Raw genomic sequence first — 12,360 nt, forward strand, 5'->3', positions numbered from 1 at the left:
GAGAGAGAGAGAGAGAGAGAGAGAGAGAGAGAGAGAGAGAGGAGAAGAGAAGAGAAGAGAAGAGAAGAGAAGAGAGAGAGAGGAATAGGGAGAGGGAGAGGGAGAAGAGAGAAGAGAGAATGAGAATGAATATGAATTGGTAGACAGATAAACAGACAGATCATTTACATTTCTACATCATTGTGTATCCCTGTAAAATCCCCACCAGCTGTTTAACCAGAACCATCATAGTTCCATCATCATAGTTCCTGTGCTCTTCTCTCCCAGTCTTGATCCTTCTTCCTCCCTCTCTCTCACACAATGCCTCTAGTTGTGGTTGCCTGCTGGGTTGTTGTTATCATTATTATTGGTAGTGGTGGTTGACTTATTTTTTTATTATTATCTCCAATCTCTCATTTAGAATCCCTATATTCTTTCTATTAAGTGAAACCATTGAGTAATTTTCTTACTTCCTTCTGGCTTATTTCACTGAGCATAATCCCTTATAACACCATCCATGTTGCTTTGCTGCAAATGGTAAGCATTTCCTTTTTGATTGCTGAATAATATTCTGTTGTGTATATAGACTACATCTTCTTGATCCAGTAATACATCTTAGACATTTTCTAATTGCTCAGTGTCTGAGTTATGTAGAAATGAATAAAAATCGGGGTATATTGAATTATCATTTGCACAGCACTTTTATTTTTGTCACCTTAGGCTGGCAAGAAATGTGTTGTTCCTATCCATATATGAGGATACAGAATCTTCAAAAAGTCAAGCATCTTACTTAAAGTTATTTAGACATCAATCAGTATGTTACATCTGCAATCCAAGGTCTCTTGGCATTTCCTTTTTCTCTCCCACTAGAATACCTAGTTTCTTTTCTGGTCCCCTATGTGTGAATATGCCAGATAGTATCTCAGAACATTGAATATTTTTACAGGCTATGCTTCCAGATGAAACCATCCGAAAAAGCCCTAAGTTGAAAGCACAGATATGGATGTACAAGCTACAAGATCATCTGGTGCCACTTTAGTGTTTTAAGTCACAGAACCATTTCTCCCTAGAAAAAGACAATGTAAATTGTTCTTTATTAAATGAGAATGTGAGTTTTACATATATCAGTAAACCTATAAATTACCTACATCCAATTTTAATTCATTTTACCTAGTTTTCTCATTGCAAATTCATATATACATATTGTATGTACTGATAGATGCATGTCTATATACTGATTTTAAAAATAAGAACACTCTCATCCAGAAAAATTCTCATTATAGAGTGAGAAATTCAGGATAAAAAATCATGATACTTTTCAGCCAGCAAAGGTATCATACTTATCTTTGAATACTGCTATATTCAAGATAAGAGTTTTGAGCGCATTTATGTAAGGGCCATGCTAAAAGGTTTTATCAGCATCCTATCACATAGGCAACAAACAAAACGTGGCGCTAGACAGGATGTCATTATGTAGCTCCAGGTGCCTTTTAGAGTGTAGACCCAGGATGACAGACTCAGTCACCTTCTAGGGTTCCTTTAGTTTTGAGGGGTGAGTTGTCATGATTCATGGGTTCCAAGCCTCCTACTTGAGAAAAAAAAAATACATGCACAAAAGAGGAAAGTTCTGTTTTTCCAAGCCACTTGAAACTCAGAAAAATATTAAGTCTAATTTTCTCTATTGTAAAAGGAGACTACAAAAATTATAACAATGACCAAAATATACCAGGGGGCTGGGATGGAGAATGATTTTAGTCAGCAGGCATTTCAGGGCAAAGCCTTTTTTGCATTTCCAAGCAGGCGTGTGTTTTGCATATATGATCTATAGATTGTAGGTAAAGAGGGAATAAAGAATCAGCATTTTAAGGCTCTCCATTGTGCCAGATGTAATCTGCTACATTCTCTGTGCCAAATGTGCCCTCCACACAAGATTTCTCAGTTCTAATGATAACTTATAGGTGAACACTACTATCCCAAATATTATGAAAACATTATATTTTGGTATGTCTCAGTAATATGTTAATATAGCAGAATTGCTGTCCGTTTTGCTCTCGCCTTAATCTCTCTCTACTGTGTGTGTGTATTTGTATAATGGAAAAGTGTATGCACTCTTCACTATCATGCTCCAATATATGTATCGTTTTTCTTCTTTTACCTAAATCATTTTGGGGGATCGTGTGCCTTTAGATGTTCCTCAAAAGACCTGCAGACGATCTGCAAAATGTTGACACAGCGTTTGTGTACATTGTGAAATTATTAGCACAGTAATTCTAATGAATGCCCTTCCCATCATCCTCATACACGGCTAAAACTCTTATTTCGTATAACCAGGACTTTTAAGGTCTATTGTTTTAGCAGCTTTCATGTGTGTGAGTTAACAATCATTATTAACAGTCATCCTTCTTAACGTTATTAACAATCATCACCAAGCTATGAGTGACCCCCACCCACGCCTGGTTTAAATTTCTCTTGATTTCTTTCTCTACAACAAGGTATCTTTAAATTAAAAAAAAAAAGAAGAAGAAGAAGAAGAAGAAGAAGAGAAGGACTATTTTAGATTGCTGAATGTCCTCATACTACTCAGTCAAGTGGCATTAGGTGCTCAGCGAAAAGTGACTCTGGGTCCGATACTAGAAAATGGCGACTTGTGATGTGTCCAAGGTGGGGAGGCCGCTGGGCATATAGATCCCTCTGAAGCAGAACTGAGCGAGGCTCAGGCAGCCTCTGGCAGCGGCATTGTTAACTTTGCCGTCCAGTGCAAATCATTTAACTTCCCTCGTGTGTAGGTCACGCTATTTCATGTCACAAAGGATACCTATGGCCCCTTCACCCCATCCTGTGTGGGTTTTCTCTGGGTTCTCTGTTTTCCTCCCAATGCAAAAAAATATATATATATGGTGTCCTTGAGGTTCACTGGCCCGTCGTGGTTGTCCCCGTCAGGGTCAGTGTGGGGGAGTGTGGGGTGCGTTGGGCTGGAGGCCATCCTGTCTGGGGTCGATTCCCTCCCTGTGCCCTGAGCTGCTGAGAGAGGCTTGAACATCGAAGACCCTGAACTGGACTAAGTGGGAGGGAAAGGAATGAATGAATGAATGGGGGAATTCATGAATGGATAAAAAGAAATAATTATTATATTTAAAGATTTAGTTTATTTATTTATGTACATAAGAACTGGGGTGAAGGCCAGAGATTCTGGTGGGGCGGTGTGAGGGTGCACCAGACAAGATAGGGAGCAAAACAGGTGGATCTAGTGAAATCCACTGCTGATGGGAACCGCTGGGAGACAGAAGAGACCTCCTGTACTCTGGGGGTCACTTCCTGGCTGGAGTTTAGCGGTGATAATGCTGAGATAGCCCTTAGGCAACCAAGAGGCTCCAGAAATGAGTGTTTTGTATTTAGAAGCATTATCGGTGATGCTTTTTATTTTGTTACCAGAAATTTGCTACAAGAACTTAATTTATATCTAAAATGCATGTGTGATTTGTTTTAGGCTTTCATTCTTTGCATAATTATTATGGTTTAATTTTAAAGAATCAAGGAATATGATGACTCCTTTCTCAGAGTAAAAAAAAAAATGTAATGAAAATGGGTATTTGCATTGAAAAACTAAAAATTTAGGGAATATGTTTATATTCCCGATGTAAGTTAGAGATAAGTATGAATAATGGAAGGGTGAAGAGGGAGACAGAGTCAGAAATGAAGAATTTCCCTTGCTTTGCAATATGTAGTAGTTTGTAGCATTAGTCCAACTTCTTTATTGAATTGTCATTAAAAAGGTAACAGCGCCTTTCATACCAAGAGCACTATGACTTGTGTTTGCATCTGTGTCTGTCTGTGAGTGTTCTAGATGTTTATGGCATACATGCCTAAACACAAACTTTCCCCATGATAATCAATTAAAGATTCTATTTCATGTGCAGAAGGTAGAGATGCAGAAATGTAATTTCTGTATCTAAAAATGACTGAAGGTGACGAGTTCACCAGACACAGTTGATTCCCGGAGCCATGATTGACCCAAAGTCAAGATGGAATGTGTATTGTTAAATGGTCTTTGTTTGACATCAGCTCTGCAGTGAAGTACATTTATAAGGAAGGCACTAATTTAAAAACTATTCCAATGATTGCTAATTTCTGTTATTTGCCTTAATGGTATTAATCAGAGAGAATTTCTTTAATGATACAACAACATTCATAAGAATGGTTCTCCAATTTCTACTTGGAATTCTAAAGCAATTATGGTATCATCATATTATCACAAACCAATTGGAAAATATTGCCATGAGATGACATAAAAATGAAGAAGAAAGAGACTGTTAATGATTAGCTTAATTATACTTGAAAGGAAATCAGCTCTTCATCAGTTAACTACAAATTATATTAGTTGATTAGAGCACACATCTATAAAATTGGTAAGCAAATTATAAATTACAAAAGATGTTTATCTGGTAAAACTTTGTGTTTATCTTTTTGTATATAGTCTACATGATGCTTTAAAAATTTAAAACAATCACCAATGTTGAGATTGCACCTTTGAACTTCTTTTCTAAAATTTGACTTGAAAATAGTAGTGTCATGAGAACTTAAGAGACACAGTGGCACCCTGGAAATACCCTGGGAGTCAAAATGTTAGAATTTAATTTTCTGACTTGGAGAAAATCAGTCCATTTTACAAACCCTGCAGTTTCCTTGTCTGTGAAGTTTTCCAATTGCCCATCCTGTCTTCTGTAAACCAAATGAGGTAGACGACTTATAAAGTAGAAAACTATTATGAAGCTCTCAATGCACTTTACTATCACATCTGCATTATGTTGTGTGTGTGTGTGTGTGTGTGTGTACGTGCGTGCGCACATGTGTTTTATGGTAGCATCCTTCCTGACTCTGAGATCATCAAGGGTCAGAAAGATCTGAAAACATGAAGAAATGAAACAAAAAAAAATGGAGGCAGAGAGAACACAAAATAATGTTTTGAGGGAACCATTTGTTCCTTAAGCTCTCAACAGTAGACCACCAGAGTTCTTTGAGTCTTCATTTATCTGTGGATGCCTTATAATTATATCTGTCTCTCTCCTTTCATTATCAGAAGACTTGAGCAGTTCACATTAAAGTCTGACTTGTCCTTTATACTCACTGCCATGAATGTCTGATGACACATAACAAATTGAATAGTAGAGCAATTATTCAAATGATCTGATAAAAAGCTGCAATTGTGAGGTACATGGAAGAAAGTTTGGATTTTTCAGGGAATCAAAAACATTTCACAATTTGAATGATTTGGGGGAGTTTTTTACGTGATCATATTGGCTTATCATGAAGAAATTGTATATTTTTTTGTTCTCCTATAAAACAGAGTAGTTCAGGCTACCAAGGTAACTTGTTATTAAAGTATAGGGTTTTCACATGACAGGATCCCTATAAGCAGAATAATGATATATTAGTCAAAATTTGAAATTTATTAGGTGATATAAATATTGCTTAACACCTTACTGTTTAAGGAATCATTTTGGAAATAACTACATGAAATCTTACAAATTTGGTGAGGGTTCAATGTCACATCATTACTATCTTCTATTCACGGGATTCTTATCTGCAAGAATCTTAATGAGCACAGTCTGTAGAAATAATAGCAGTCTCGGTACATCGGGTTTCACCTTTGAGACCTGGCACTTGAATCCTAATTTCCTGAGAGACCAGTTTGCAACTAACGCTGCAGCCCCCAATTAGAATATAAGCAACTGTGTGTGTCAGGATTGCTAACCAATCACATTGCCACTTCTGTCCAGCTCAGGCTGTGATTGGTCACTACGTATCTGCTCCTCAGGACAGGGCCACACCAGGACAGGACCGCCGCCCATTCAGAGCTCATGACTAAGTCCATGTCATGAATGTCACAACATTTATATCAGGCTCTTCAGCACATGGTCATTGATGAGTATGGGAGCTAAAATTACTGGAGATGACTATGAAAATGTTGTATATTTTCATTTTATTGAAAACTTTCCAAGCTCTTGAATAATGCCCTCTGCAAATTTCTTGAAGTTTACTAAGTGTAGCATCTTCTCATAACCAGGAAAAGGTGATTACAGCATTTGCCAAACATTGGGTAATTAAAAGACAATTTTATGAAAATAAGTTTATGTGTTCCTCTGCATAATTAGCAAGAAAGCAGAAATTCTTGTGACAGCTGATTTTTTTTTTAAACAACTGTCATTTTCCCTTTTTCTAATACCGAAGGGAGTTTATTTTGGACTTAAAAGAGAAAATGATCACTAGTTTGTGAAGCAAGTGGTTCACTTGGCTTGTTCTAGTTAAAAGCTTGTCGAGTAATCTTTTATTTAAAAAAATCTTAAAAACTTTCACATGGAACAGTTCCCAAGTGAATAATTAGTCACAGATTCACTACCCTTTGATCATGTTATGTGTTCATTAATCATTTTCATGGAATCTTACTCCAAATCTATACCTACTTGATAGGCTATGCACATCCGAAGATACAAGTAGCTTCTTAATCACAATGATAATTGATAATCACTTTGGTTATGAAAGTTTTGGTTATGCAAATGATAGCCACTTTGATAAAGCAAGTTTCTTCACTTTCTTACTATTTTCATTGGGTTATTAGATTCTTAAAGAAAATACTGAGAAGTAAGGATAAATATAACAGTAATAGTGTGTTTACTTTTTTTTTCTCTCTCTCTAGCAGTGTGTTAATTTATAAAAATATGTAGTTTTGTTTTCAACTTGATGGTAGAAGAAGATGTTTTGTTTGTACCTGAAACTTCTTTCCTGGATATCAGAGGTTCGGCACTCCAGAGAATTCCACGCATACAGCTTACTCCTCTAACTCCCCTCTAAATGTCACTCTCACTCTCTCTCCAAATGTCTAGATCATGCAATAGTGTAGTTGGTATAAATAAAAAATCTAATATGTAAACTCAAGAGTATTCAGAGATGTATGAAAACAGCAAATTAGTTTTCAGTGACTACTTTAAACAGTGCAATGGCCTTTGAATGGTAATGACTTGGATTGGATTCAAACAACTGACCTAGAAGCTTAAGGTCCTGAAGCCCATTACTAATCTGCTGAGATAGTTAATGATGCACAGGGATAATTGTAGAAACAGACTAAAATGCCTAAAACTAGTCAGAGGCGACAGTGTAGCCAGAAAATAAGGGAGGTACTTTTTCAGGTTCCTGCTGCTAATGGGTGCATTGATGTTTTTCATCTCTAGTTACTGTCATCTCAGCAGTCTTATCTAGTCTTCTATGTTCCCTGTTGCCTTATAGAAATACTCTTCTGTCAGAGTTTATTCTTTCATATGATAAACATTTACACAGAAACCTGTCGCAGTTGCAAGCATTTAAAATGCATTTAGAAAATGCAGCTCCATGTTGTATTTGAATTGACATTTTCTCTACATAAGAACCGTCAAAACTTAAAGTAATAAAGGCCAACTACTTAGAAAACGGATCTCCTTTTATGCATACTAAAAGTTATCCTTTTGGAAATTCCAGAAGTATCTAATCAGTGCTTGCTAATTGTAGGTGTTTTCAGCCAGAGCATGCAATTGGGCACACAATTAGCAAATCGAAGAAATATTTCATTGCATTTGCAGTTTTTATTTATTTTTATATCATTCTTCATTTTGTGCATTTTTTTTAATCTTAGTTGTAATTGCCATGCACTTCCCATCACCAGCTCACCCTGTGCCATCACCATAGTCCCATGCACTTTTCCCAGCCCAGTTTTGACCCCATTCCCCTCTCCACCCACATAAAATATCTCTGGTTTAGAATTGTTCATTGTTTTTCATTTTTACTTTATTACTTTTTTTTTTCCTGATTCCTTATGCTCCTGTTATAAGTAAAACAATCTTTTTTTTTTTCTTTTCTTTTTCTTTCTGGCTTATCTCACTAAGCATGATCCCTTCCAGCTCCATCCATGTTGCTGCAAAAGACATGAGTTTCTTTTTTGATTGCTGAGTGATATTCCATATGTATCACACCTTAACCCAGCTATCTGTTTTGGGGCATTTGGGTTGATTGCCACATCTTCACTATGTAAGAAAAAATAAAAAAAAAGATAAACATAGGGGTGCAGTTAACCTTTGAGTAGATATCCTTTGAGTAGATAGCTAGGGGTGGACTTGCTGGATCATATGGGACTTTAACTGGTTGCAAGAGAAAAACAGAAAGCAAAATTACCATTTTGACTATGGTTAAGAGAGAAATAAAATACTCAGAACTTGGACCCTTGGGGAACAAACATCAGGTCAAATACTGAGTTGTCCAACATTGGACAAGTCATGTAGCTATCTACTCTAAGCTTTAGTGTCTTCATTTCTAAGATAAGTACCATGATGCTTTCATTGCAGAGTTGTGTTGGAGAGCTGAGACACTGGCTCTAAACTGCCTAACACAATGAAGTTAGAAGATAACTACCTGGGAAGTGATGGCTATTGCCACTATTAATATAAATTTTAATACATGTGATACCCATTGTACCAGAAGACCAACAACTGACCTCCCTGATAAAAATTGCCATTGATAGCATCCCCAGTATTCTCAATATTCTTTACATAGAGCTCTAAAACAGTGATAGAGCTCTGCATTCTGCATCTAAAAGAAGGCAGCATTGTGTTTGACATAGTAGGCACTTACACACACACACACACACACAGAGTACAATACTAGAATAGAGAATAGAATAGGATATTGCAGGTTATATTTCAGGCTGTCATTTGTCCCTTTCTCTTCTGAAAGCAAAAGGATTTTTCTATTCTCTTTTATCTGAGAATTTGGTGGACCTCCTAGATATAAAATGTGTGAAAATGTGGATGTCCCCTCCTTCCCAAGATTGAGCTCCTAACATAATTATCCTTTGGACTTCCCTACCAGCTGCTGGCTCCAACATAATTTCCTCTCCTGTGATGCTGAGATTCTCTATATCACTTGCACTCAGTTTTCCCTGTGACATCAATTCTCTGATTAGGCTGAGAAAAATTACTTAATTTCTATTTGTTCAATTATCTTTTTGTTGTAAAGACTGGGATAATGACTTGTGAGAATGGACTGGGTTTTTTTTTCTTTTTTTAAATAAAAAAAGTTGGGAGCAGCTAGATAATATTTTAACTGAGAATCTGTCTTTTGGAATGCTCACTTACACCCAGAGGTATATGCCTATGTATCTTTTTAAAAAATATATCTGATAATTTTAAAGAAATAATATCTTTATAGTGAAAATGTTTAGAACATTCAAAGGAATGATGTGAAGAATATGTGATCAAAGATACATTTACATCTTTGTATTTTAATACCTATTTTATTGAAATAGTTATGAAGAGGGGAGAAATTATATACTACTAGTCTTCATTTCAAAATCACATTAGTTAGCTGTGCATGCAAGTAAATCATCATAAATACACAGTCTAAGGGGTTTCCTGTAGCACACTGCAAAAGTAAGATATAATCCATCAAATGTTGCAGACTGACTGCTTGATTGTAAGGTAAACAGTGATTAGATCCCCATATCTTCTAAGGAAAACTTAAAAATATACATAAAATTATTTCAGCTTATAAGAGAAATTGGAGGATAATACAAAATTTGAAGTAGATGAACACATAGGTAGTTTAGATTCCATTTAATATCATTTACTCAAATAATGTAGAGTTTTGACTCTGAATAAGAAAAGGTAGATGAAACAATATTTATTTTCTCATTTTGTTTGTTTATGGGGAAAAAAATCAGAGGCTTACTTGCAATGATACTAAACTTCTTGAGCTAGACAGTTGTTCAGGGTTGATATTCAGCTGATATATTTCAGTTAAGTTCTACCTGTTATTTAATTGTGTCTCAATTTTTCTTAAAATCACTGTCCCAATCCTGCACATATCCTTTGACATTCAATCCTTCCTGAGGTTCTCCTAAGAGCTTCTGACCTTTCTGAAACTGTGGGTAACAACTGTAGCAGAAACAGTTTATCATAACTCTCATCTTATATTTTGTCATGTTGGGCCATTCTGGTTATCAACTGTTAGAATATTGTCCTTTACTTTTTTTTTTTTTTTAAGATTTATTGATTTATACAATAGACCTGGGGTACAGGCAAGAGGTGCAGGGGTGATGAGAGGATTCAACAGAGACAGAGTAGGTAGCAGAACAGGCAGATCTATGAAGTACACCACTGAAGGGAGCAGCGTTTGGGTCAGGAGAGGTCTACCGTGCCCTGTGGGTCACCTCTGAGGTTGGAGAATCGACCTTGCACTGAAGCGGCTGCAGCTAGCTTGTACCATTGCATCCCTAACCTGCTGTACCACCAGGGAGGGCCTATCCTTTAAATTGTGGGAAAACAAAAATATAATGACTGAGTGTGGTTTTAAAAAACTTTCTTCCTGTCTTTCAAAGTTATTTTAATGATTTAACCTATAAGTCATGGTGCCATTTAGAGTTTAATATTTTATAGAGGTGGTATTTTAAAGAATTTCAATTCTATAGTCACTCTATTACAAGTTATAGCATTGTAGGTCACTTTAAAATATTTCACCATTGTACAAAAAATTGTCTAACTAGAATTAATAGAATGATATTTACTCTGATATAAAAATTGCAAATGTATTCTATTATGATGTTGAGAATTTTATAGGTTTTAAATGAACCATACCCAAAACATTCCATCCAGAATGTTATAAGCATGAAAGAGATCAATAAGCAATGCAGCAAATTTGAATGGAAAAAATGACAAGCCACACTTGTGACCCACCTGGTGATGGATAAAATAAAGTAAGATTTACTTTCAATTTCTTGTCAAAACAAAAGGCAGTTATAACAGGTAGGAGGGAGAGGGGTAATCTTTGCTAGACAATGAAATCATTTTGAGGATTACTTGCTTTTTTATTACATGTTAATCTTGAAAACCTGTAGTTATGTCGTTTTTTTTCTGTAAAAACACATCTTTTTTCTATTACATCATGAAAAAAAGCAAAAAAAAATGATATTGAATACTTTCTCTGAAAACATTTTCTAGTGAAGTCACTGAAGTTATGATGCATTTAATCCTGCATGTATATTCTCAGCCACCTCTGAAACACTTCATAAATATAGACAACTATAAATCAGGAAAATCATATTATCCTAAAGGAATCATTATTTAGAAAGAGCTCTGCTGAGAAATATTCTTATATGCTTTAAATCAGTGTTGTCCACTACAACTTCACAGTGGTAGAAATGTTCTCTACCTGCATTGTCTAAAATCGGTGCCACTGAGCACCTGTGGCTGAGAACTAGAAATTTGACTAGTGTGATTAAGAACCTGCTTTTTAAATTTTGTTATTTTTTTAATAATCATTAAGTTAGACAATTGAATGGGACTGGCATATAGTTTTAAGCTTAAGTTACCTGAAAATCTGTTTGAGTCACCCATTTCTAAATGACTGCATTTGTATTTTTACAGAAGTATTTTGTATGACTTCTATTTTAATGTTCAGATGTTTATTTCTACCAAACTTTAACACAGTAAACATAACAATACAAACAATACTGAAAATTGCATAGTTAAGACAAATTTATCGTCAGCTAAGAAATACTAACAAACCCTAGGAATGTTTTGCCACTGATCTTATACTATATTGATGATTTCTGTGTATGTGAAGTGAATCCTCATGCAATCTTTAAAAAAATAAAGATATTTTCCCCCTCACAAAGCAAGTTAGCCTTCCAATAAATTCTGAACTCATTATATTTTAGGGGAGGAAGCAAAGCCAGAAGATGTAAGGTATTCTGGACCTATTGTGCACTAATATTTAGTCAATTAATAGGAGCTTCAATAACACAATTATTTTCAGTTCTACTGACAAATCAATATCATAAATTGAAACAAACCTTGTGTTCTCAACAAAGTAAAATAAAGGCAGCAGCCACTTCTCTGGAAGGAATTCCGGGAGGGTTAGTCAAGCAGTAGCCTGATGGTTTGGCTTCTTTGCTTCTTGTATCTACAAAAAAGAGACATCGGTGTGGAATACTATTTTTTTTTATATTTTATATATCTTACATCATTCTTTAATTTTTACACAATGCATGCTTTATCACCCCATGTATGACTCCCAAGAAATTGCTGCCACCAATTCACCCATTTCCCATCGTTGTAGTCCCTTGTGTTCTTTCACCCCAGTTTTGATTCAATTTTTTCCACCCCCTCACCCCCAAAGAATATCTTTGGTTTACAGTTGTCTGTTGATTTAGATTTTTACATTGCTATAAGTATTATTATTATTATTATTATTATGTTACTTTTTATTTGGGTCCCCTATGTTTCTCCTATAAGTGAAACCACCTGTTTTTTTGTTTTGTTTTGTTTTGTTTTGCTTTTGGCTTATTTCACTGAGCATGGT

The sequence above is a fragment of the Condylura cristata genome, unplaced genomic scaffold, assembly GCF_000260355.1.
Source record: "Condylura cristata isolate star-nosed mole 26May11 unplaced genomic scaffold, ConCri1.0 scaffold00042, whole genome shotgun sequence".
NCBI classification, from domain to species: Eukaryota; Metazoa; Chordata; class Mammalia; order Eulipotyphla; family Talpidae; genus Condylura; species Condylura cristata.